Here is a 5,989-nt window from a genome sequence, read left to right on the forward strand (position 1 = left end):
GTGGTGGAGACAAAAAACATAAACATACATTTGTTGCACAATGGTGGTACTGTAGGTATAGCAGATTCTGGGCCAGGTTGGTAGTGTATGAAATGATCTGGTATTGACTGCTCTTCCCTCCCTTGGGCTGTAGCTCCCAAACTATACTGCCTCTCAAGAACAAAGTTCCTATTTAAAGACAGCATAGGAGTATACTCAATAATATTGTAATAACTATGTATGGTATCAGATAGATATTAGACTTATTGGGGTAATAATTTCATAAAGTATATAAATGTCTAATTACAATGCTGTACACCTGAACCTAATGTAATATTGTATATCAGCTGAATGCTTTCATCTCATTCATCCTTAAAACATGAACCAAAAAGTGACACAGTTTCTAATGGGTAGCCCATATGATCATTCTAGACTTAGGGATGGAAATAGGAATAGCCTTTTTTTTTTTTTTTCAGGAGAGTCTGCTTTTGAAATTCCCTAAGCCTTAGGACAGTGACTGGGACTTGGGAAATGGAATGAGAAAGGTAGTTGAAAGTATGAGCTGCTCCTTGTGGTTGTAGCTGTTAATTTTCTCCCATATGTTGCTGGGAATTCAGGGAGCTCTGGGGATGGGAAAGGGCCTCGATGATGTGAAGATTGTTGACTTATTGGAGATCCAGGATCTAGAGCATAAAGACCCAGAAAAACTTAGTAAAGTTACTCAGAGGCTCTACACACAATACATCAAAATAAATATATTACAATACTTGAACCACTGTGTGTTTGGTCCACCATAATTAGAGCAAAACAAAGTATGTGTGAATTGGAATGTGGCGCATAAAGCCACACCTCAGGCATCACCAACCTTTAGATTTAAGGCTGCCATACTCTCAATCACCGAATTACAAACCCTTTAAATTTCTATAGAAAACCAAATATTCTATTCAAGAGACACAAAATGTTAGGTATACTTAGTGTATATCTACCCAATAAAAAAAATCAATGGACTAGGGGTATGAATAAATATGTTATGAATCTAAATCACTATCCCTTACACAAATGAAGACAGAATAGAATAATTTTTTATTTGTAGTAATCAACATGATGCCACAACTAAAATTTTTAATGTGTTTTTTTTTCAAGTCATGGACTCTAACTTACAAGAACCTCAGTATACTTTGCGGATTTAGTCGGGGCAAATCATAGTCCCTGGTCTGAGGAGGGGCTATCTGCCCACAACTCATAATGCAACATCTCAGCGGGGCCTATTAATTTTCCATACACAAGGAGCCAAATTCTGCCTGGGATTATTATGCAATTTTCAAAATGGCTTTAAGTCTTTTAACTTACAAAGTTACCATTTACATTGCACTGGCCTGCTGGCTGGGATGAATGAATGAACACTCTCTTTCCCAAAGGACCATAATTCATTCTCTGATCATAGCTTATACATTTGGGAAAATTGGGATCAGTGTGCCTGGCGCCTCCCCTCCCCTCTGCTCCACAAAGGACTCATACACTGAAAGAGAAGGAGAGACAAAGTAGCTGTGTGCCATAGAGTGCAGAGGTGTGGCTAGGGAGGTGTTGACTGTGAGCAGCACCAGTTTAACATATAAGCAACTGTCTACATGATGTGATTTCAGGTGCACAAAAAAGGCCTCATTGCCCCTCAGTTTAAACACTCCCTTCCCACTGGCAAATGCCTGGAATTCCACAGTTTTTAGAGCTCTGTTCCTTTGGTTTAAAGCTTTGATCCCTGTTAAAATACTCATACCCCTGGGTGGGCAGCCCCATTATATCCTGTCAACCATATACACTATAAACAGATAAGTTTTAACGTTTCTTCTCTGAAAGCAGGTTTTCAGGGTTGTGTGAAGGGGAGAAGATAGTGGATACCTGAGGGGGATGGGAAGAGAAGAGCATCACCCGAGGGGCAAAGGGAACTGGGCTCAAGACAAACCATGTGTGCATGTGTGGCCATGTGCATGGCTTTGTATGAGCCCCTCATATGGCAGCAGCTGTTGAACACCCTTTCTTAACCCTCTCCCAGAAACCCTGATTTATGCTGCTTTTGGAGCCATGGAACCAGACTCTCCTCCCAGCTACAGCAAGATAATAGCTGCTGGCTACAGCTGGGAATTCTCAAATTCATTTAAACTGGAGACTAAGAATGAAAGGTGAAGAAAAGTTCTTCTGGGCCTGCTGTGCAAGGTAGCCTTCCTCTGAGGTCCAGAGAGAAAAATGTGGCCCAACGGTGTTATCTCAATGTTTCCAACTGGGCCTGAAAGCATAAAACCATGAATTGTAGAAAGTGCACACTGGCTCAATCAGCACATCCTTTTGTGTTTCTATACTGATTCTCTTTGTTTCTTTTTGCTAAAGAGTAAGGATGAGTCAGTGGCCTGACTTCTAACAGGAGAAAGGTATACAGTATACAATGAAACAAACAGAATTTATACTTAGGTAAAGGAATGGGATTTTAGTAAAATTACATGTCACTGTAGAGACAGAGTGGCCAACTGCCCATGGTATTCCTGCGAGCTTTCTTGACCAAAAGCCTATTCCACTGTAAGAGTCATCACTTGTGAGCTGGAAGGCTAGAAAATGTTTGCGAGTCACTTATACTAGTAAAAATGGAACCACTGCTTAAGGCTAGCAAGTTTTATTAACTGCTATCTTAGGTTTGCTTGAAACCTTTGAGTAGCTGGGAGGGGTAGAAGTTTTTAAGCAAAAGGCATATTTCACAGAACCCCAGGGCCAGTTTGCATATGACCTAGTCCAGTGATGGCGAACCTATGACATGTGTGTCAGAGGTGACATGCGAACTCATTTTTTTGGGTTGATTTTTCTTTGTTAAGTGTCATTTAAATATATAAAATAAATATCAAAAATATAAGTGTTTTACTATGGTTGCAAATATCAAAAAATTTCTATATGTGACACGGCACCAGAGTTAAGTTAGGGTTTTTCAAAATGCTGACACACCGAGCTCCAAAGGTTTGCCATCACTGACCTAGTCCAAATCCTAGTCATTCAGTCATTCACATACTACCCCAAAAGTTTTGCTATGTCCTCATATTCCCAGTACTATTTAATATTTTTCTTTAAGCCAGCTCACATTTTTAGTGAAATAAATTTATCACAGCACTTGGCTTTGTCCTGATGGAATCATGGTTTAGATGAACTACTTACAGATATTTTTTCTAATCCATATTAAAATAGATATTTCTTAAAACAAAACTAAAAGACTTCACTGGCCCACATACCACACTTCACTTTGGAAGCACTGACCTGGTTCATGCAAAGTGTATTAGCTATAAAAGTATATATTGAAAATAAGTTGTAATCCCTTTTTTCAAGGTATTCAGGACCCAGTAGTTGAAAACAACTGTTGCCTTTGTAGTTAGTTGCATGAACTCTGGAAGATCATGAATTTATGGGAGGTCATGTCTTCCTCTGTGGGGTCATGAAATTCAATCAATGCTTGCCTTCCAATCTGCCCTTTGGTCGCAGGGCTCCACAGGTGGAACATATCAAACTCACCAGCCAAATTATGACTCTTAATTGGTGTTTCTTTTAAAGTGGATATGTCATTTGTCAAATGTTCAATGCAGGAGCAGGGCTAGCCCCAGGCAAAATTATGAAGTAGGAGAAGAATGCCAGATACATAGGCAGCACTCAAATGTTTGTTGAAAAAAGAATGAATGAGCCCTCCGTCCTTGACTCCTTCTCTCCCATCCCCCACATCCACTAGGTCACTAGGCCCTTTTAATTCTATCTCCTAAATATTGCTGGTAGTATTTTCCCCTTCCAAATCTTCTCTGGCACAGCTTTTCTCATTTCTTGTCTGGATTATTTTCATAGTCTCTTAACCAGCTTTCAACTTGCTTCCTTCCCCAAGCCATTCACCACAATGTTGCTGGAGAGATCTTTTAATAAGGCAAATATGATCACGCCACTCCTCTACTTAAAATGTCCCTAAATCAGTGGTCGGCAAACTCTTTAGTCTACAGAGCCAAATATCAACAGTACAACGATTGAAATTTCTTTTTGAGAGCCAAATTTTTAAAACTTAAACTATATAGGTAAGTACATTGTTATTAACTTAATTAGGGTACTCCTAAGGCTTAGGAAGAGCCACACTCAAGGGGCCAAAGAGCCGCATGTGGCTCGTGAGCCGCAGTTTGCCAACCAAGGCCCTAAATGGTTCCCTAGCCTCCTTCCCATGACTTTAAAACTCTGCATCATCTGGCACTTGCTCACCACTGCTGCTTTGGCTGTTCTAAATCTCCAGCCGGAACCCTGCTACCTTCCAACTGGGCCATACCAGGCTCTCTCCTCTCAGTCTTTGTTCATGCTGCTTCTTTTCCCTTGGCACCCTTCTTCCCATCTTCTTTTCTCACCTCAACTCCTGCTGGACTTTCAAGCCTGAATTTAGGACACCATCTCTTCTGGGAAGCTTTCTCAGACCCTCCCTCTCGCCCCTTTAGAACTCTGCCTTTACCTCTGTGTTAGCACTTACCTCATGCTGTGTTAACATTTTTCTGTTTGCTTGTCTTTCCCATTAGACTTGTAGCTCTTTGAAGTCAGGTACCATAGGTTAATCTTTGTATCCCCATTGTCTATTTGTGTCCCACAGTATCTGGTACACAGTACGAGTTCAAATATTTGCAATTGAACAAATGAATGGACAAATGAGCTCCTCAGCGACCTTCCCCTTCCTTTGCCTCTTTTCTCAGACCACAAGTTCTGCTAAATGACCTCCTCTCCCCTGACCTAGCACTTCCTGGAGAATTCCTGGTGTGGAGGCTCTCCTTTTTCTTTGCTTATTAAAACCTACTCTCACCTAGATCAGAAACAACACAATCAGATGATAAATGAATTCACACTGAGGTGTTAAGTCATTTCATTATACAAATACTGAGTTTCTACTTATGTGCTAAGAGGTGTGTGTGTGTGTGTGTGTGTGTGTGTGTGTGTGTGTGTGTGTGTGACAAAAAAGAATACACGGTTAAAGATCCCTACTTAGGAGTATGTAAGTAATGGCTAAATGCATTCCTTCTGTGAGAAGTATTTGCTTTTTAAAGAACTGGATTTCTAATGGTGAAATTTAAGCAGCAGACATGGAGAGTTGGGTGTAGGAGACATTTCAGCCTTCGATTCCACTTATGAAACAAGCTAGCTCTGGCTCACTGAATTTGCTGTGTAAATGATTTTCTAATGAGTTGGGCTGGCTTTAAGCCCCAGGTTATTTTGCTGTCACCAGTTATGCTTTACTTCACGAAAGATCACCTGGAACTGTCTTGCAGGAGACAGATTCTTTTAACATCCTGGGATCAGATGCTTACTCTGACTTTGTGCGGTTTTACTGAATCAAACCTAGTAAGCCTCACAGGCTTTCAGACTTTTTAGGTACAGTATTCAAAGATGAGGCAGGCTGTGAACCCGCCAACGAGCCCCAGTTGCCATGGTTTGTGACTATTTGTAGGTCGGGTTTGTGAACCCAGCCGTAGCTGCGATGGGAAAACGTATCGAGGGAAGCTCCTTGGAGATCAGGAAGAGGGGGTGGATTTAGTGCAGAGGAGGAAGACCTTGTGTGGCTCTGGTGGCCAGAGACAAGCTGGACCAGGCTGGAAAGAGACCTGTGGCAAAGCAGAGAGGGGCACTTAAGCCAGGAAGGATGGAGATATTGCAAAAATCTGAAAGAGAAAAGCCCTCCCGGCGGTAGGCCAATGAGCGGCGGAAGGAGGAGTAAGGCTGGGGAACTTCTCCCAGAGCCAGTCAGAGGGGAAGGCTGCAGGGAAGCCAATCAGCACGCCGGAGCCCGCAGCCCCTCTGCAGTAGTTGTGCCAGAACGCCCTGTGTGGAACGGCGGCGAACCGGGCAGCGGGGCCGGGCGGCCGGGAGCGATCGCACTCGCTCAGCGCCCTCCTCTCGTGCAGCCCTAGTGGATCCCGGCGCCGCGGGGCTCAAACAGTCCCCGCAGCCCGCAGCCCGGCGCCCCCCACCC

This window comes from Myotis davidii, unplaced genomic scaffold (genome assembly GCF_000327345.1).
Source record: "Myotis davidii unplaced genomic scaffold, ASM32734v1 scaffold631, whole genome shotgun sequence".
In the NCBI taxonomy this organism is placed as follows: domain Eukaryota; kingdom Metazoa; phylum Chordata; class Mammalia; order Chiroptera; family Vespertilionidae; genus Myotis; species Myotis davidii.